This window comes from Pipistrellus kuhlii, unplaced genomic scaffold, assembly GCF_014108245.1.
Source record: "Pipistrellus kuhlii isolate mPipKuh1 unplaced genomic scaffold, mPipKuh1.p scaffold_m20_p_1, whole genome shotgun sequence".
In the NCBI taxonomy this organism is placed as follows: Eukaryota; Metazoa; Chordata; class Mammalia; order Chiroptera; family Vespertilionidae; genus Pipistrellus; species Pipistrellus kuhlii.
Genome location: NW_023425404.1, coordinates 96,997,623 through 97,020,519, shown reverse-complemented (window position 1 = coordinate 97,020,519; position 22,897 = coordinate 96,997,623). Strand labels below are relative to the sequence as shown.

The 22,897-nt window shown below is 36.6% G+C and overlaps 1 protein-coding gene across 1 annotated transcript in view; it reads right to left on the bottom strand.

The window, feature by feature from the left end:
• The window catches only part of MDGA2 (MAM domain containing glycosylphosphatidylinositol anchor 2), an 865,861-nt gene that overhangs the window by 752,761 nt on the left and 90,203 nt on the right, over positions 1 to 22,897 (bottom strand). The gene's annotated exons all lie outside the window — the stretch shown is intronic.

Below are 22,897 nucleotides of genomic sequence, written 5' to 3'. Positions count from 1 at the left end.
AATCCAGTTGAGAATTCAAACTTTAGTATATTTCAGATACCAATCTTGCTCTTGTGGCTTACTGTCCCACTGAAGCACAAGTAATGACTTGTAATGTTTTAATTTCAAAAAGATCATTTTAAATAAAAGATTTATTGTAAACATGAGAAACTAAAGGTGGATTTCAAAGATTTATGGCTATATTCACAAAGCAAGAACTTTAATAAAGTGTTGAATAAACTGCTTGGGTAAAATAAATCACGTTATTGATAAAGATGGAGAATGTTTAAAATGGAATTAGTTTAACTCTGTACACTGATGGTATTTAATAAAAGAGAGAAGAGTTTGTTTTATCCCTACGTATTATTAGAAAGCATCCTGTTGTTAAGTTGTTTTAAAATATTAACCTTAAAATTTTTTTCTGTCTCAAATTTGCCCCCCGGTTAATAGAAAAATTAAAATTAAAAAGGGTAATACTTTTTAAGGAAACAAGGGATACTAGCACACACTAAATCTTCTGAATAATATTTCTTTTATGGAGCTTTTAGAAGATTAAATCATATATCACACTGTAAGGGACAAAGTGTACTTTTCTGCATTTCTATTTCAAACTTCCAAATGAAGACAGGTCTCTTAAAAATGCACAGCATGCATCAGCACTTACACAGCCACACAGCACATTCTATGCACATGCGTACACACTTTTCTTATGTGCCAAATTTTAAAAAATAATGGAACAATAATTCAGAATCTGTTTTTTAACTTCCGCCATGTATTGTCCATATTCCCTCTGCATACTACATCTTTCACTTTTAACCTACTTTCTAAAGTTTTCACAGAATCTTCCGCTAGCCAATCCAAACTTGCTCCTCCAAACTCTTTCACTGCCTTTGATATTTATGACTTGTTGATTAACTCATTTTCTTCTTTATAGAATACAAGGCATGTGTATGGGCAGAAACCACTTGAACAATAGTTCTGACATCTTTTTTCTACTCTCATTACTTTACAAAAATCACATTATATATATCCCCCGATAAACTTTAAACTATATAAATCCTAAGCCATATTTTATGCATTGAAATCCTCATAATCCCTAACCATATAATATCTTGCTAGAATTAGAAATATTTGTGATCATGTTTTAATCATAACAATGACTTTTTAAAAAAATTCTGACTTGATTAAAACATTGAACTCAGTCACTAAAGATGTCCACCTAATGAACTGGTAGTATTCCTCAGTTAATGCTTAGCTTTTTGTTTAATTGGCTTAGAAAATGATTAGATATCAAATCCTTCAGTAGAAATTCCACCGATACATCTAACAGGCACCATATCATCTCATTAAATTTCTTAGTGGGGAGATCTCACCACCTCCATACAAGATAGCCAGTCTAATTCCTGGAAAGATGACTAACTGTCGCTGGAGATACAGACTACATAAGCAGAAAGTGTTTTGGATTTCCCCCCAGGGAAATTAACCAGCCCATATATAAATGGAACATGAAATTCTGGCCTTGCAACACCACTCAACAGTTTAAATCAACCAGACCAGCAGGATCCTTTAAATTTCATATAAGAAACAAGTTTACTCTAGTTTGATAAGTATTTTGATTCAAATGCTCTTTCTCTTCTGATTATTCCCATAATTTTTCAATGTGAAGCTATAATTAAGGGCAGAAATTATGCTAAAAATCAAATATTTATGTATTTAGCATGGTCTTGTGATTACTTCAGTTCCCCTGAAAAGTGATCAGTGACCAATCCCTCTGCAACTGATTATTTCTCTAATTTAACACATAATTCTGTAATGAAATATATCCGTTAAAGAATTTGCTTCTCTGCCTATTTTATATCTCTGGAAACATTAATAAGACATGAATTCCATCAGATTTTCAATTTCAAAATATTAAATACAATGAGACTTAAAAATAATGACACTGAACAACTAACTATCATTATTCTTTTGGGGAGTGTTTTCCAAGCAGTTGAGCATGAACTGTTGGGTAGAGAACCCTGTACGCAATAGACACAGCCTGTTTCTAACCCTGAAAAAGTAGCATGTTGTTTGTCATATTATGATCCTTGGATAATACAGGCAGATATGCTATTGCCAGATATCTTGAGTTAAGATTGCCAGAGCCCTCAGGAGTTACCATCTGACCAGATAGCACATTTTTCACAAGCCCAATGTTAGCTTATACACACCTTCATTCACCGTTACATTCCAGTAGAAAATCATCCTCACGCTCACTTTCCTTTTCTGTGAAATGGGAGGAGAAAGTAATAATCATCTAATGTGCTTGGGTGTTCTGTGGTTTAACTAATAAGAGGTTGGAAAGCCCAATAAAGCACTCAGGGGTATTAAATACCTATATTGCATGCATTTACTGGCCAACTTGTGCTCCAGCTGCTTATACACAGCTGCTCTTAATAAGTACTAGAAAATCAGCTAAAAGCATATGAAGAGCTGAATGGAGGAAATGACATGGAAGGAATGATTATGACTTATGAATGTGTTAAATTGTTTTAAAAATTAAAAAGTGGTTTCATTTCAGGATCTTGCTGTCTTTAAAAGAAAGTCCAGAAAGGTATACTTTGAGTTTCACGGACTGTTCCAAAAGGGTTTATGAACCCAAATTGACATTGTTCGCCTTTTTTCACCATTCCCCTTTTTCTCTGTTCTGCTGGCAATAAAATTCAGATGATGTACACTGAATTTTAAAGCAAAACACTGGCTTATCAGTAGCAAGATTTTAGGAAATGGTTCCATGCACTGTGGTTTTTGAGCAGACTGAGGGAAAGAGTGGATTAAACATAAGCAGATATTAGGGGGCTCAGGGACTACTGTTGTTCATACTGAAGATCAGTATCTGTGGCCTTACAAATACCCAGAGCTTAAAGATGCTTCCATATTGCTTCTTACTCTCGCTTCCCAGGTTCCTTGCTATGTTATGCCTGCATCCCACACATAAACCAGCTTTGTAAGTGCCTCTTCGCTCCGGGGTCCTGTCCTTAGCTTGGTAAAGGGACTTATATCTGTTTTGTGTCTGAACTCTCTGCCTACTTCACCCCCATCCCACCCCCAATCCCAACTGTATTTCTGACTCCAATTTGATGACCTGATGACAATTTACAATTATTTTCATTAAATAATTTATTTTATTAACATTGAATTGTAATCCAACCCCAGTTAATCTAGCCATAACAACTTAACTGTAATATCTATCAATAAATTCTTCCCTTAAAATAAGGGATGATATTTTCCTTCATTTCTAGTACTACTGCTATTACTGCTACTACTACCATAAATATTTACTAACATTTGATGAGTGTTCACTATGGATCAAGCATTTTTAAGTAGTTTACATACACTAAATATTTAATCTGGACATTCATTCTTAAGGTAGCTGCTCTTGATATTGCCTTTTTCAGATAAAGAAACAGATGCACTGAAGAGTAAAAATATCTGCCAAAGTGACACAACCAAAAGGTAGAGATGATTTTGAACATCACAAGTCTGGCTCTCGATTCCTTGCATTTTGCCACCCTTCCAGCTGCTATTTGCACTAGCTACCCACACCCTCTTTGCCAATACTGCAGTTGGGGTATGCCACTTCACTGTAAAGCACAGGTGAGTAAGTGTATGTGTGTCTGTGTGTAAGGCTAAAAATCTTCTATTCTTAGAACACCATAGCTATTTATTTCAGTAAGAATAGCTTCAGAGTTTACCATTCCAAGTATCTTTATGAGTAAACTAGAAGCCCGGTGCATAAAATTACTGCACAGGGGTGGCGGGGGGTCCCCTCAGCCCACTCTGTACCCTCTCTAATCTGGGACCCCTCAAGGGATGTTCAACTTCCCATTAAATTGGGCCTAAACGGGCAGTTGGACATCCCTTTCACAATCCAGGACTGCTGGCTCCCAACCACTCATCTGCCTACCTACCTGATTGCCTCTAACTGCATCTGCCTGCTAGCCTGATCACACCCTAACCACTCCCCTGCCAGCCTGATTGCCCCTAACTGTCCTCCCCTGCAGGCCTGGTTGACCCCAATTGCCCTCTCCTGCAGGCCTGGTTCCCCCAAGCTGCCTTCCCCTGCTGATCTGATCCCCCACAACTGTCCTCCCCTGCAGGCTTAGTCCCCCCCAACTGACCTCCCCTGCAGGCCTGCCCCCCCCAACTGTCCTTTTCTGCAAGCCTGGTCACCCCTAACTGCCCTCCCCTGCTGGCCTGATTACCCACAACTGCCCTCCTCTGCTGGCCATCTTGTGTCCACATGGGGGCAGCCATCTTTGACCACATGGGGGTGACCATTTTGTGTTGGAGTGATGGTCAATTTGCATATTATTATTTTATTAGATAGGATAGATTAAGATAAATATTATTCATCATATCCATTGTGCAAAATGCAACCAATATATTAACTTTGTACAGGACACCACTGTAGTATTGTATTTTCCAGCGTATAAAACGACCCCCTAATTTTTACAGTTAAAACATAGGTTTAGGCCTATATTCGCTGTATAAGACTACCCCCCACTTCCAAGGCAACACCAGTTCTTTTTTTTAATAGACCGCCTCTCTGACTCTGGCCAATCTGAGCAGGGTTTTTTCTAGAACACAGTGTAGCTTCGGGTACAGAACATGTATAATTTGCATGCATAAAAAGCCTGCTTGAATTGGCTGAGTTAGAGAGGTGGTATATTAAAAAAAGAACTGCTGTTGCCTCAGAAGTGGGGGGTAGTCTTATACAGGGAATATAGGCCTAAACCTATCTTTTAACTGTAAAATTAGGGGGTCATCTTATATGCCAGAAAAATACGGTATATAAAAGGATGCAGAGAACATTTTAATAGAAAACTGAAAAAAAATTATAATTTTAAATACTTGATAATATGATTTTTACTATCATAATGGATACATTTCAAATAAAATGGGAAAAACCAACATGGTCCTAATATCTAAATAGTTAAAAAAAAAAAAAAATAAGAGCTCAACATTAATTCCATGAAAAACAAAAGCATTATTTTGGGAAAATAATTAAAATCATTTGTCTACATTAAACATCACATAGACTCCCAGAGAAAGTTCACCATGTCTCTTAGAACCACTGACCAACTGGCTGAAGATGGTGACTATTAATTAGGCTTTTAAATATCTCCAGGTACAAATTAACTTCTGTCATGCCAATACCACAGATCATCAGAAAAGAAAACCGTGGATGTTCTGCCATCCTAATGGTCAAAGACAAGGACAAGAAGTGTGTTTAGGGAAAACATATACATCTTCATGTTCTCAGTACTTTACCTTTTATTAGAGATCAAAATCATCAACTATAAGCATATGCATTTGAATTACAACCATTTGCCTCTCACAGAATCAACTTTGCTGACATTTTAATATTGTGTGTCATATAAAAGTACTTATGAAATTTAATACTGAATATTATGTAAAAATTGTAATTTAGGACTTTTTCTAGTATATAAATTAATACCCAATACATAAAATCCCACGTGATACATTTGGGAATTTAGGGCAAAAGAAATCTGTATTTCATCTAAAAACTGTATATGTATATGTCACTTCAGTATTATGAACTATACTGTATAGTGACAGCACATTTGCTTTTTCCAGAACCTCAATACCAGTTTTCTGGAACTTAGCACCAAATTGAAGTATCAGTCACAATTTGTTTAGGTATATGCTTATAATTTGGCATTTTTATATTTGAAACAGATTTTCTAATTCAACTTCATTTTTTCTACTTCATGACAGATTCCTATCTTTTTAAATCAGTCCCAAAGCTTTCATAAAACAGTAATGCTATATATACAAATAGTAAATGCAAAAAGCAACTTACCCTAAAATAGTTTATCTTTCTGAAGTGCAGATCAGTACTTTTAAAACTGCTGTTATAATGCATTCTAATGAGGATAGCACACTAATTTAACTTGAGAATTATACTTCCCAATCTTCAGTTGTTTCCAGTCGTAAATACTTTTCCTTTTCTTATAAATGAAGTTCCACAAATACACTCCCAACCCCCAATACAAGGTCAGTTTTATTGTAAACTTGTGATTGGCTTCTTGGGGGTGCAGACTGTACAAATATTAACACAGCCCCACGGCATGCTATACCTTTTCCAGATTAAAACAGAATAAGAAAAATAAAGCCCTGAAATATTTGTCATAGTAACCTATCAATAGTTGAAACTTTATTTTCATTCCCATTTACTTGAACTTTATCACAGAGCGACATATGCTCATAGAACTGCTAAATCCAGCCAAACAGCTTCAATAATAACAAGGTGGTTCACTGTAAAGACATCACACGTGGCGTGTGTGTGTGTGTGTGTGTGTGTGTGTGTGTGTGTGTGTAATAAAGCCAAATAGAGTATTTTTTAAAATTTCAACTGTGAATATTTTTTCCATTGATTTTTAGAGAAATAGTGGAAGGAAGGGAAGAGGGGAGGGGAGAGAGAGAGAGGGGGAGAGAGAGAGAGAGAGAGAGAGAGAGAAAGAGAGAGAGAGAGAGAGAGGGAGAGAGAGAGAGGGAGAGGTGAGAGACACATCGATTGGTGATTAGCTGCCTCCCACATGCTCCCAACCAGGACCAGAGATGGAAACTGCTGAGGTACATGCCCATGACAAGGAATCAAACTTGTGACCCTTTGGTCCATAGGCTGGAACTCAAACAACTAAGCCAAACCAACCAGGACAAACAGACAGGCTATTTTATTTTATTTTATAGGGCCCCAAACTGGAGATTAAAACCTGCTCAGAGATCAACCAAAGGACTTATATGCATGCATATAAGCATAACCAATGGACATAGACACCAGGCGGGTGAGGGCATGAGCTGGGGAGGGGGGTGATTGGGGAAGCAAGGGTGGTAAGGATATGTAATACTTTAATCAATGAAGAAAATAATAACAATAAACCTTCCTCGGAGTTCATTCCTTTTTTACCCAATGGCCTGTTGTACAAAATTGGACTAGTCAAATAATTGCATATTTTTAGACTTTATAATTAGTAAAAATGGCAGCCAACTAAACATATTTATATGTGTCCCAATTCTTAGAGGAAAGCTTTCTTAGTAGAATATATTTTTCTGTTTCTCTATTACTTCACAGTATGGAGTAGTGAATTGAATGCACACTTTGTGTGGAGCATGTAGCCAACTATAAGAATTTTGTCTCAGAAACTTACCAACACTATGATCTTGAGCTTATAACATTTTTGAGACTAAATTTTATCATATATTAAAAATATGAAAAACAATACATATTTTATAAATCTTAGTTGAAATTGCAATAAGAATAGATGTGAAATTTTAACATTTCAGCTACTCAATATATCTGTTTTCCTCAATCACTTCCCTTTTCTCAAGATGTATAGTTTTCTCACTGTGCTTGGTTTATTTTCACAGAAGCATTTAAATTCATTTGATCTAAGAAAGATTTTCCATATTTTTATCATAGGTCATATATAAACAGAAAACTCATCTCTGCCTTCAGTGGGGTTCTCAAATTTAGAACTAATATTTTGGCCTTCTTTTAAAAGTCTATTTTCCCTGCTTACCCAGATTATTATTAAAGAAAAATTGTATAGTTAGTTACTCATGTTACTGAGCATATTTCTGGAAAGGAGGTAGTTAAATGAAACAAGACAAAAATGGAGAGTAGAAATAATAAGTTCAAGCAAAGTAATTTCACCTTACTTTGTGGAAATTATTAAAATCTGAGTGTAGCTCTCCAACCAAGCAATAATAAGCCATAACAAAGGTGGGGCAAAATTAAGCTTAACTAATTTTGATAATTTGCTTTTTTTCTTATAATTAAATTAAAGTACAGTTAATAATTTTGTTTTTCATTTATTTATAATCATTATGTGTTCATTAATATAATGTTGTTTTAATTCAGCACATTAATAAATCTTTTGTAATAACTTCTACTTATTTGTGGTTTCATAACTGTCATTGGTAGAAGCTACATTATACCACACCCTTGTTGATACACCATAATTTATTCAATCATTTTGCAAGGTGGGGCAAAAATAGCTTTCTAGTCTTTCAAGTGGAATAAGATAATTATTAAATAATACTACTAGAATAAACTGTATTTCACATCCTCATAACTGTAAAACTATTTTGCCCCAACCTCTTCTATATTTTATTAATGTAGCTTGTTTACTTTTGTGCTACAATGAATTTCTTTTGGCTTGGGTTGAAAAAATTTAAGACATATTTCTGGGAGAACAATATTAGGTCATAGAGTATAAAAATTTAAACTCATGATACCAGAAAAAAATAATTATCACCATTTACCAACTGTATCAAATTTTAAAAATATAAATATTTTAATATACATATATTTTATGGATAATTTACAGTAGTGTAAGAGCTAAAAAATATTTATTAGATGTAATAAGAAATTAAATATATTAACCTCTTATTTGAATGAATTTTGGCTACAAATATTATAAAAGATAAACTTTATCAAAATAGGATAAATCAGGACATGATTAAGTCCTTGTAGTTGAATGACAAATGTGGTGAGACTGTGATATTTATTTTTGTCCTTAAGAATGTATTATTCATCTACTTATTCTTGATTTTTGGTAAAATTAATCTAAAATAATCTGAAAACTTATGGTCTGAGATTTCACTTACATAATAAACTTTAGCAACATCATTAAAATTTAGAGCACTGCTATCTTTTTATCCATTGTCTGATTCATTTAATAATTGTGAAACATCTTCCCTTTTAATTTGAATTATTTTAAGTCTTTTTTTAGATACTGCAGAAAAATATGAAAAATAAATTAATTCTAGGATGATGAAATAGAAAAACATTTCAAGATATGGGAAAATAACATCACTAAAGCCCCACAATATAACTTAGATTTATAAAAGGGCCCACTGGGCCCATATAATTACAAAATAGGATGAGTAATAATCAGATTTTTAAAAAAGAAATCTTCTCTTTGTCCTTTGGAAGACCTCTAAGAAACAATGACATTTATTATATATCTTTCTTTATACAAAGTTAGAATTGCTCTCAAAAAACACTAAAAATCTAAAGTTGGATCCAATGACCCTGGTGATACAAAGAGTAGTAATTTTCTACATGACCATTTTTTAGTTAAAACATTTTTTTAAAGAAACAGAAATCACTGAAAAATAATGGGCATGTTACTACAAATAAGTCATCACACTAATATCTAATTTATAAGGCAGATCAAAGAAGGAGGAGCAATAATTTTCATAATACAAATGAGAAAACAGTTCCAAAGAGTTTGCTTTTCTCTGTTAAATTCACATCACAATTAGAAAATACAGCAAGTATTTAAATGCACCTCTATTTTATTTTTATTTATTTTCATTTAGGTTTATTTTGTTACTCCATCTTATTTGTATTCATATTTATTTATTTTATATATTTATTTTCTTTTATTCTGCAAAGTTCAAGCTTTCACATGTGTCTTTACAAAATGTAATCATATAAATAGGATTCCACTCAATTTACTATTCAATTTTATTATCAGGAGATAATAAAAAAAATGTCGAAAGGAATGTATTCACCTGACAAGGATGCCTAAAACGAAAATAATATATGGGATTTAGACATATATAAAAGCTCAATGAAAAAAAAAAAAATGCCAGCATGTCTCTTGAAAGTAATTATTTTTCTTTGAAAAATATGGACTTACATGTCCCTGTGATTTTACCTCAGAAGAAGGCACTGGTTTTCCTACTCCACGCTTTGCGATAATATGAAACTAGAGGCCCACTGCACAAAGTTCAAAATCATGGACAGCTGACTCCTAACCACCCACTCTGCTTTCCTACCTGATCATCCCTAACTACTGGCCTGCCTGCCTGATTGCCTCTTACTGCCTCTAACTCAGCCCTCGCCACCACGGCTACATCCAAAAAGACATCCGGAATGAGGTCCAGAAGGTCATTCAGCTGCCCAGACTAATTAGCATATTATGATTTTATCATTATAGATAACTAGAGGCCCAGTGCATGAAATTCGTGCACGAAGGAAGGGTGTCCCTCATCCCAGCCTGCACCCTCTCCAATCTGGGACTCCTTGAGGGATGTCCAACTCCCCGTTTAGAACCTATCCTGGTGGGATTGGGCCTAAACGGGCAGTTGGACATCCATCTCACAATCCAGGACTGCTGGCTCCTAACTGCTTGCCTACCTGCCTTCCTGAATCCCCCTAACCGCTTCTGCCAGCCAGCTTGATTGATGCGTAACTGCTCCCCTGCTAGCCTATTTGCCCCTAAATGTTCTCCCCTGCAGGCCCAGTCACCCCCAACTTTCCTCCTCTTCTGGCCTGGTCACCCCTAACTGCCCTCTCCTGCAGGCTTGATTGCTCCCAACTGTGCTCCCTTGCAGGCCTGGTCTCTCCCAATTGCCCTCCCCTGCTTGCCTGATCACCCACAACTGCCCTCCCTTGCAGGCCATCTTGTGCTGGCCATCTTGTTTCCACATGGGGAACAGGATCTTTGACCACATAGGGGCAGCCATCTTTTGTGTTGGAGTGATGGCAAATCTGTATATTACTCATTTATTAGATAGGATAGAGGCCTGGTGCATGGGTGGGGGTCTGTTGGTTTGCCCTGAAGGGTGTTCTGGATCAAGGTGGGGGTTCCCTTGGGGTGTGGCATGGCATGGGTGAGGGGCCTGTGGTGGTTTGCAAGCCAGCCACATTCCCTGGTGACCCAAGCAGGGGCCTTGGTATCTGGGATTTATTTACCTTCTACAATTGAAACTTAGTAGCCTGGAGCGGAGCCAACCCTCCTGCTTGCTCCGTGGCTGCAGCCATTTCTGTTTGGATTTGTTTACCTTCTATAATTGAAACTTTGTAGCCTTGAGTGGAGGCCTAGGCTTGCAAGGGCAGGCGGAAAGCTTGGCTTCCTCCATTGCCAGGGAAACTCAAGCCTCCCTCCTGCTCTCTGTAGCCATCTTGGTTGGGTTTATTTGCATACTCGCTCTGATTGGCTGGTGGATGGTTGGTGGGAGTGGCTTGTGGGTATAGGGGAGGTGTGGTCAATTTGCATATTACTCTTTTATTAGAAAGGATGCTTCTGCTACATAATAGGCAGACTGTCTGTTGCCTGTCAGCCAACTTGGTGACAATGGCTCTCACACATCATCAAAGAGGCACATCAACAGTGGATGCCTAGCTTAGCAGACTTCTCTAACTTGTCCTGTTTTAAAAAAGAAAAAAAAAATATGACTCCTCATAAATGTAAAGCCATCACTGGATAAAAGATTTTAATCATCTGAAATCAGGAAGCACTTACAAGTTATCACAATATCTTACCTTTTGTCAGCAGTTTCCATTTAAAAGCCATGGTCCGTTAAATCAGCTTTTAAGCTAATGAAAACCCTAAAACATATATCTTCATAAACAGACTAGGAAAGGGAATTCTCTCTGCAGCCTATCCTATGTTACTTTCTTCACTGATGCCAATTTCCTGGCAGGAAGACATTTTTAGAACAGTAGTTCTCAGCAGCATTTGGAGTTGGGAGTAGGATGTGGAGGCAGCATTTCCTCATGATATCTGCCTCCTAATTTTACCCAAACCTCAAGTTTCCAGTAAACCAGCCCCTGGTTGAGGACCACTGTTTTGATCATTTGAGGGTATGAGAATTGAGGATTGTGAAAAATCAAGTTTTTAATGGTAATATGTTCAAATGGTCTTTTCAAAAGAATCAGCAAGTCTATGGGATCCACTTAGCTTAGCTGAGTAATGAGGGAAGAACACAGTGTATTACATATGTTTCACCATATGTAACACATACACTCCCAAATCTCACTCTGTACGGAGAGAGCACTTTCTTCTCTCATTGATCTTCATGCTTGATCACATGACGTATTGAACTGGAATATGAGCAGAAGTGACAGTTTGTCTAGGCTTATCTTATATAATAAAAGGCTAATATGCAAATTGACTAAACTGCAGAATGACTAGTCCCTATGATGCACCAGGGGGCAGACACTCAATGCAGGAGCTGCCCCCTAGTGGTCAGTGCACTCCCACAGGCGGAGTGCCGCTCAGCCAGAAGGTGGGCCCAGGGCTAGCAAGTGCAGTGACAGCAGAAGTCTCTCCCGCCTCTGTGGCAGCGTTAAGCCATCAGTTGGACATCCCCCAAGGGCTCCTGACTGTTAGAGGGCACAGACCAGGCTGAGGGATGCCCCCACACACCCCCCGCCACCCGCCAAGTGTATGGATTTCATGCTCCGGGCCTCTAGTAATTGGTACAAAATTATTATGCTCTTTTACTTCTCCATGGGAAGAGTATGCCCTAGGAGCCACTGGTCCCAAAATGAAAATAGGGAATGACTTGAACCTAAGAGTGAAAATAAATGTTTGCTATTATAAGTCCCTGAAAATAGAAATTGTTAGTTAGGGCCCATTATCATATAAATCTGACAGATACATTGCATTTCAAAAATTATTTTTCATATTGATTCCCCTCATTCTGCCTAGAGGTGTATTCACTGCTGTAGGCAAAACAATGGCAGTTAAGCATGTAAGCTCTGAAATAAGATGTACCTTCATTCACTAAGCTAACTTCATCAAACTAGTTGTTTAATTATAAAATTGCCATAACAACAGCATTCTCATATTGTTACTCTGAAGACAAAAAAAAAAAAAAAATAGACTTGAAGTCCTAGTAACAGGGCTTATATACATAAGTATCTACTAAATGTTAGCTATAGTATTATTATATTTTCATTATTTATGTCTTAATTATTGATACAGCATCATGCTGTTATTGGTGGGGTGCTCTCTGTTGCAGCACTTCCATCAGCAACAGGGTCCCCACCTGTTGCTGATGGCAGTGGAGCTCTTGGTGTGGCACAGAAACAAGAAGTTCCTGAGGCCCACATGGGAGGATGAAGATTCATAAAGACCTTTATTTCTGTGGAATTAAACCCCTAGGTTTCCAAGGTCCTATCTCCTTCCATCCTGCCTTGGAAAAACTCCCATTTTGTCTTTAGCAGGGCTAAAATCAAAGCTGTTGTTCAGAGTTTCTGCTCTGTATTTACACAGTCCTGGCTAGGTTCGCTTGTGTTCTCAGCTGTAGCCCATTGCATGTGGGGTCTACATGGCCCTGGACCATGCAGCTTCTAGAGCCACGTGTCAGGTTAGCTTGGCTGCAAGGAAAAAGGAGAAAAGCAAGGGGAACCAGGGAGAGAGAATGATTTGTCTTGTAGATTTTACCCTTCAGGCACTTGCATTGGCTCCACCCCCTAGCCAGGTTAAATTGACAGGTAAGTACCTTCCCTACATCACCATGACTTCACTGGACATGCACCCATGTTACCTTTGTTGGACGCCCTGACCCAATGCCTGCACCGGATCTGAGAGAAATGGTGGTTCCCTGGGGGAGTGTAAAGTTAGTTGCAGCTTCCGGGTGAAGCTGTCCAGATGACCATGCTTACAATGTCTGACCTTCCTTTTGCTTTCTTCCTGCTATTAATATTAATAACATGCTCTAGCTGGTTTATCTCAGTGGGAAGAACATCCACTGGGGTTTGATTCGGTCAAGAACACATACATGGGTTCTGGGCTTAGTCCCCAGTAGGCGGTGGGCAGGAGGCAGCAGATCAATGATTCTCTCTCATCATTGATATTTCTTTCTCCCTCTCCCTTCCTCTCTGAAATCAATAAAATATTTTTTAAAATATTAATAACTATCTATTTGCATGATAACAATGCCACAGGCTGCCATTGAAGACCTAGGTAGAAAATGCTTATGAAAGTAGGAGAAAGAGATGGGGGCATCCTTCCAACAGCCATTCTTCCATGTTAGTATAGAGAAAATTAACCCCAGTACTTCATTTAAAAATTTCCATTAAAAAATGCAACAGCAAAATGGGAATCTTAAAAAAATCCGTGTTTTATAAATGGGACTTTGATTACTTTTACATGTGACCAAATATAAAATAATTCCCATTGAAATTATTTTAAATCCTGTTGATGGAAATGTTTTTAAATTGTATACTAAACCTCCCCTCCTCTGTAAGTGCGTTCTGAGTTTTTAATCATTTTCCATGACTCTGTTTAGTTTCTTGATGTTTAGTAATGATAATACTCTGTATTTTTAATATAAATTGGAGGTATTAATACCAATTATAGAACAAACACTACAACCTAAAGGTAATATATATATATATATATATATATATATATATATATATATATATGGCATATTTTCCTTTGTTTTGTTTAAATTAGAGTGCATAGTTGCTAGGTTTATGCTACATGACCAGTGATCTTACCCAAACAAAGTAGTAAATCAATAGGTGAAAAAAAATAATTCTTCTCTGAAGTTCTTTTATATTCTTACCTAGAGGCCCAGTGCACAAAATTCATGCACGGGGGGGGGGGGGGTCTCTCAGCCCAGCCTGCACCCTCTCAGAGTCTGGGAGCCCTCAAGGGATATCTGACTGACCTAAGCTGGCAGTAGCTAAGGAATCACTCCCCCCACCACCACTGCACTCACCAGTCATGAGCCCGACGAAGGGCTTCTGGCTGAGCTCATCTCCCCCTGTGGGAACACACTGAGCACCAGGGGGCAGCTCCTGCGTTAAGTGTATGCCCCCTGGTGGTCAGTGCGCATCATTCTATCATTCAGTTGATTTGCATATTAGCCTTTTATTATATAGGATAAGATCATATTTGGTTATCAGTACCCTTTAATGTTATAACATTGTTCAAAACATTTCAGGATTGGTTACCACTTCGACCCTCTCTGTTATGTTCAACTAGGTCTCTCATTCATAAATTTCTAACTCTGCTGAATGAGCAAATGTGCTCATGTCACTCTTTGACAAGTAAATAACACCACCTTGTGAAAATTTAAGATATTTATTTTAAAGAAAACAATCCAAATTGTGGTTTTTATTCATAAGTCATTCATTCAATAAACCTTCAGTGAGAAACCACAATGTGCTGTGTTGAGTACTGGAGAGAGAGGGGGTGGTAAGGAAGACAGTCAAGATCTCCAGTCTCAGAGCCTAAGGGAAAATAGATAATGTGCAAGTAAATAAATGAATAAATGTCGTGTGATGCAGACTTTAGAAAGAACTATGTGAGAAAGGGAAGTTAGATTAGATTGGTGGCCAGTAGAAACATCTCTCTCAGGAGGTAAGAGTTACACTGAGCTCTGAATGACAAGAAGCAGCTTTCCAGTGCATCTCTTTGCTTTAATGTGAACTCCAGCCTTTGATTATCCTTGACAATTCTCTTTAAAACTATGTAACTGATTTCTAATTCATTTTCAGAAACTTTAGGGTAGCAGACTTTGGAGTGTTGAATAATCAAGATTTTGAAAATACATTAATATTTCAAATACACAAATTGTGTTCTCTTTAGCTTGGAAAATTAATAAAAATTTTAGGTTTCAGCAACAAAAACATCTGCCTTTAATGCTTAGGAGTAGAAGAGAATAAATATGCCTGCTTATTAATCATTACCTGTTCTTTATTTAAATCCATGTATTTGGAACTTGGATTAAAATGATATAAAACAGCATCTGTCTTCAAGCCAAAATATAATCCCTAGATAACATGTGATTACTTTCCAAGACAAATTCTTTCTTAGCCACCTTTAGAAGTTGGAATGATTACCTTGTGTATAAATAGCATATTCTCTGAAAAGCTTTCTGTTCCATTCAGATTTATTTTTAATTACTTTAATCCCACATAATCCTCAACACATTTTAGTAATGTAGAGGGAAGACAACCTTATCACCTACTATGCTAATGAGTAAACTGAGGCACTTGCCAATTAAGTTACTTATTCTTGATTATTCTGTAGTCTATATTTTCAGGACTCAAAGTGACTGAATAAAAAGTAACAATCTTAGCTAGTTATCTTCCTGATGTTAAGAGCTTGGGAATTTGAGAAACATACAGATGTTTATTTAAATAATAAATAATTCTTTTTTAAATAAAAGTTTCCACATTTTTCTTATCCAGCAATTCCATGAAATTTGTTCATCTCTCACTCATTGAATAAGCATTATTGTGCAGCTTGTATTTTCCAGAGAAGATGCTGGCACTGAGGGCACAAATGTGAAATGATAACAGAACATATCACAGCCACAGTTGCTTTAAGGATTAAATGAGAATATAGATACAGCACTTAGGACAGAGTCTGACACTCACTAAGTGCTCAGAAAAGATCGCTCTTTGATAGACCCAATGCAAGCCAATGGAAGCCCCCGAAAGTGATTGATCATGATTTTCCATAACTAAGAAGTATAGAGTACCTAGGTTTTCATAATTCATTCATTTCTTTTCTTTTTCAGATTCAGTTTATCTCTCCTTATCCCAATCTACCCTTCACTCTTTATTATATCCTTATGTATTTTGTTTTAATTTTTTTCCACTGTATATGACCTTTGTCCATCCCTAGCTCCAGACTTGCATCATTCAATTTTGGCAAACCACTCAGAAAAACAAGAGGCAAGAAACATTCTCTTTCTTAACCTCAGTTTATACAGTCCCTGGGAGGCTTCCATTAATCAATGCAATAAGCTGTGTCCTCACTGTTCATGAGAACAGGACTCTTTGAATTATAGCATCCTTCATTAGAGCTCCCAGAAATTTCCTTTGCCATCTCTGCCATGTGAGGACACAGTGAAAAGATGGCCATCCATGAGCCAGTAAGGGAGCTCTCATCAGACACCAAATCTGCTAGCACCTTCATCTTGGACTTCCCATCTTCCAGAAAATGGGTGGTATATAGGCCACCATAGTTTAGATATTTTGTTATAGCAGCCTGAAGAGACTAAGACAGTCAACTTAGAACCAACTGTTGAAGGTGGAGAGGAAGTTATTAGATCTGGTCCAGCCTATGCCACATGTTCACTCCTGTGCTCTGGAGGCGGAGGAAGGAGGGAGTGAGGGGGAAATGTAAACTCTTTTTCTGAAAATGTGGAAGGGGTAGATTGACAGATGAAAACCATAGCTATTATATTATCTCTTTTAATAATATTTCCATTTTCTACTTGATCTTATAAAATTTAAACTTACTTTTTTCTGTTGAGTTTAGATTTTTTTAATTATTCTATAATATATATGCAAATCGACTGAACAGTGAAAAGATCACTGAATGATGTGTCATTATGATGTGCACTGACCACCAGGGGACAGACGCTCAATGCAGCGGTATCTGCCTCCAGAGAGGTAGGTGATTGATGGCAGAGGAGGGCAGGGCCAGCAAGCGGGTGGTGCCAGGATGGGTGAGGCAAGTGCCAGTGGAGACCCCAATCACCCTGCTAGTCATTCCACAGATCAGCCCTGATCGCCAGTCAGACCTAGGGACCCCACCCATGCATGAATTCTGTGCACCGGACCTCTAGTGGTTGATAAAAAATTTTATATTAGTTTCAGGTATACAACACAGTGATTAGACATATATGCATTTTATGAAGTGATCGCACCTATAAGTGATCCATCTGAAATCATGCATAGTTATTACTGACTATATTCCCTATGCTGTACTTCAGATCCCATGACTATTTTTATAACTAGCAAATTACACATCTTAATCCCTTCACCCTTTTTACCCTTTCTCTAGCTCACTTCCCCTCTGAAAACTATCAGTCTATTCTTTGTATCGATGATTCTGTTTCAGGTCTGCTTGTTTCTGTATTTTGTTTTTTAGATTCTATATATAAGGGAAATCATATTATATTTGTCTTTCTCTGTCTGACTTATTTCATTTAGCATAATATCCTCTAGGTCCATTCATGTTGTCTCAAATGGATAGCAAGATTTCATTCTTTTATATGACTGAGGAATATCACATTGTATATATACCACATCTTTTTTATCTATTTGTCTATCAATGGACATTGATGTTGCTTCCATATCTTGGCTATATAAATAATGCTGCAATGCACACAAGGAAAAAATGAAAAGACAGTCCACTATAAGGGAATATATATTTTCTAATGATACATCTGATAAAGGATAATACCCAAAATGTATGAGAAACTCATTCAATTTAATACTAAAAACAAAAACAAACAGATTAAAAAATTAGCAGAGGACCTGAATAGATATTTCTCCAAAGAAGACAAGCAGATGGTTAATAGACATACAAAAAGATTCTCAATATCACTAATCATCAAAGAAATGAAAATTAAAACCATAATGAGATATTACCTCACACCTGTCAGAATGGCTACCATCCATAAATCAACAAACAACAAATGTTGTTCAGGATGTGGAGAAAAGGGAACACTAGTTCACTCCTGGTAGAATTGAAAATTGGTGCAGCTACTATGGAAAATAGTATGGAGGTTTCTCAAAAAAATTAAAAATAGAACTACCATATTATCCAGCAATCTCACTCTGGTTAATTCAAAAAATTAAGCTTGTTTTAACTTTCCCTTTTAATTGACTACTTCCTAAAGAGGCAGCATCAGACTATATTAGCACTTTTTGCCACAACTCTGATAAAAAAAAAATGTCTCCATGCTCACCCTAGCCACCTATGTTAATCAACAATATTGAATGTGCTGTTCTCATTATTCCCTAATGTCTTAACTTACAGCTCCTGCTTTAGTGGCATCTGAAATGGTTTTTCCAGGTGACAAAATATAAGGATTTGAGTATAACTATGTTTTCTGTAAGATGACCCTAGAAAGCATCAGTATGAAATAAAAAACAAAGGCAAGGAATGGAAGCAAGTAAGTATAGTACATGTGTTAATGAACAGGTTATTTCTACAGAGATCAGAGATTCAGCTCCACTGAATACCTCTGGGATATGGTCTTAGATACTTCTCATGATTCTCAAAGTTCTTTCTCCCAAGGAATGAGAAATTTAGAATATTTATCTTCCAATATCCATTTGTTAGTAGCTGAGGTCAGCTCCAGGATATATCTATCCTCGGGTATTTTCTCACACACACACACACACACACACACACACACACACACACACACACACACCATGAGGGCTGAAACAAAGTTCTTTAATGCAAAAATCACAGTGGCATGAGGAAGGATATCAATATGAGGATGGTAAGTGCTGAAGGGACCTGGGCTGGGCATTGCACAGAGTATTCTAAAAGTGGCCTTCAATGTACTTTATAGGGTGGCAACCTGATTTTCTCTGCCCCATAACACCTACTCAATGTGCCTTGTTCCTGATCCCTAATCATGTTCCAACTTCCTTGGTAGTCATTCTCTACACTACAATGTAAGATGAGTAAGCAAATTACTTTATTTTCCAACTTAAACATCTTCTCTATAAAGAAGCTTTCCATAGCACTATGAGTCATGTTGGAATGGCACTCCTAGGTTCGTACAGCACCTTGCATGTTATCTCTCAGAGCACTTACTGCACTTAATTTTATTTTTCATAATTTAGTAACAGCTTTATTGAGATGTAATTCACACACCATAAACTTCACCTTTTTATTGTTCACAATTCAGTAATTTTCAGTATATTCATAGAGTTCTGCTTCCATAACCACTGATTCTAGAACATTTTCATTACTTCCAAAAGAAAGCCCATGCTTAGTAATGGTCACTCCCTATTCCCTATCACAGACTCCCTGGAGCTGGCATTCCTAATCTACTTTCTCTTTCTTTGGATTTATCTGGTCATGACATTTCTTATAAATGGAATCATAAAGAATGGCCTTTTGTGCCTGGCTTCTTTCACATAGGTTCATCCATATTGTAGCATGTGTCATTATTTCATTTCTTTTTATTACTGAATGAAATTCCATTAATAGTTATTCCACATTTTTTTATCCATTCACAAGTTGATAGACATGCGGGTTGTTTCCACTTTGGGAGTATTATATTGTAAATGATGGAATTGTGAATAATTCTAACATTCATGTACAAGTTTTTGTGTAAAAATCTTTTAAATGTCCTTGAGTATATACCAAATGGATTTGGTGGAATATAAAGTAATTCCATGTTTAACATTCTGAGTAACCAACAACTGTTTTCCAAAATAGCTGACTCATTTTTCATTTCCACCAACAATGTATGAGGGTTCTAATATCTTACATGCTTCTCAACACTTGTTACTGTCTACCTTTTTTAACACAGTCATGGTAGTGATTATGAAGTGTTACTGTCACTCATTGTAATTTGCCTTTGCATTTACTTAACTATGATGTTAAGAAGCCTTTCATGTGGTTATTGACCATTTTTATATTTTCCTTGGAGAAATGTGCATTCAAATTATTTTCTCATTTTGGTTGTCTTTTTGGCATTACTGTTGAATGTAAAGTTGTTCATGGACATCAAAGGACCAAAATCGGTCTCACTGGGCAAAAATCAAGGTGTTGGCAGGGCTGCTTTGCTTCTGGAGGTTCGAGGAGAGAACTTGTCTCTTCCCTCTCCCAGCTTCTGCATGCCCTTATTGCATCATGCCCCACCGTACTCTGAACTTAGCTTCTGTCACATTTACTCCACTGACTGACATTCCTGTTATCTTTTTTCCCTTACCAGGACCCTTGTAAAATGTCTGGGCCATCCAGATAATCGAAAATAACCTTCACATGTTGAGGTTCTTAACTTAATCACATGTGCAGAATCTCTTTTGCATGTAAGGTAACACAGGTTTGAATGTGGACATCTCTGAGGAGTTTTTATTCTGTCTACCACAATTTATTTTATTTGTCACTTGGGCTCTTGGTGTAATTTGTGAGAAATAATTGGCTAACCCAAGGTCATGAACATTTAGGCCTAGGTTTTCTCCTAAGACATTTATAGTTTAAAATCTTACCTTTAAGTATATAATTAATTTGGTGTTAGTTTTTCTATATTAATTTGGAATAAAGAAGAGTTTTAATATCATTCTTTTGCATGCAGATATAAAATAGTTCCAGCATCATTATTTCAAAAGACTATTCTTTTCTCATTGAATTGTCTTTGCAACTGTGTAAAAAATCAATTTACCAAAAATATAAGTTATTGCAGACTCTATTCCACTGATCTATGGCAATAAATCATACCACTCTGTCTTGATTACTAAAATTTAATAGTGAGTTTTGATATCACTATTGAGTCTTCCAACTTTGTTCTCCAATTTTAGGATTGTTTTGTCTATTATGGGTCCTTTTGAGGTTTGAATGGGCTTAACAATTTTTAAAAAATGGTAGTGTGGGTTTTGATATAGATTGTGATAAATATGTAAATCATGCTGGCAATTATTTTCCCATTAACGATATTCTACTTCGAGAATATGAGACATTTTTTCCATCTATTTAGGTTTTCTTTAATATTTACATAATATTTTGTCACTTTCAGTGTACAAGTTTTGTGCTTCTTTGGTTATTATTTTACTCTTTTTCATGGTATGTAAATGGAATTGCTTTCCTAATTCCATTTTCAGACCATTCATTGCCAGTGCATAGAAATACAATGAATTTTTTTTTTAATTTCCTATTTTGAACATTGGTGAATTCAATTTTAATAGGTTTTATGTATGGATTCCTTAGTTTCCTATAAACAAAATCAAATAATTCACAAATAGACATAACTTTACTCTTTCATTTGCAATCTGGATGCCTTTTATTTCTTTCTCTGCCTAATTGCTTTGGCTAGATCATACTGTTGAACAGAACTGGTGAGAGCAGGTATCACCTTTTAATAGTATGCTAAATTATCTCTCTTCCCTATCACACTAGAAGCTCGGCAATGCCTGATTCATAGTACAGTATGTAGTTGATGTTCAATACAAATGTCCTATATAATAAAAGCCTAATATGCTAAATGTCCAGTTGTCCAGTCGTCCATTCAACCAATCAAAGAGTAATATGTTAATGATATGCTAATGCCACTCAACAGCTCATTATAACACACACTGACCACTAGAAGGCAGGCAGTCGACTGGTCAACCAGTCACTGATGTGCACTGACCACCAGGGGGCACATGCTCCAACATGCCTTGGAACCCTCCTTCAGTCCTCTCCAACTGGCCAACTTCCTAAATCCCTTCTCAGCCCCAATCATGCAGCAGAGGGGACAGAGGAGTCCCTTGGCCTAACCTGTGCCCTCTTGCAATCCGTGACCCCTCAGGGGATGTTGGAGAGCTGGTTTCAGGCCAATCTCGCAGGTCAGACTGAGGGACCCCACTGGTGCACAAATTCATGCACTGGGCCTCTAGTTTTAAATAAAAATATAAGCTTCAGAAGATGTAATCATTTATTAGTAGAAAAGAAGGAATATGAACTTGATCTTGAATGAGGAGTTATATTTTAAGAAGGTAATATATTTTATAGGCAGAGGAAAAAAATGTAAAGAAAGACACAGAGAGAAAAAGGCATGGGGCATGATTATAAGCAGTAGGTATAACTGAATTTTTACAGAACACAGAAAATGAAAGTCAATCCTCATTTTTGTGAATTTAGTTATTAAAATACCAAGAGATAATACAGATCAGCTCAACTAAGAAATTTTCATATTTAGCATCTTAGGACAATTATACTAATATTGCATTGACTGATATCTTACAATATGCTCATAGGTAAAACAGGGATATTCTCCATTGAGTTTACAAAGTAATATTTTAAAGATTAATCAACAATTGATGATAAGCAGTGGGAAAATGTCAATTTAATCCAATTTTAGCCTAATTTTCAACAGGACGGGACATTTCATCTTTATATTGGCAATAAATAGAACTCTGATATGTCATACGAAATTACTGCTTTCTATGGAATCTTGTCAGTTTTACAATCTTGCCAGTTTTACAAAAGAAAATTTCTGCCTCTGCTCAACTTATGGAAAAGAAAAACTGCTAATCTCTGATGTGAAAATTCACAGGTCTGACTGCTGGGACTGGATATCTGTCATTCACTAGCTCAGTTATTTGTTAAAGTTTGGCACCGATTCAGACAAT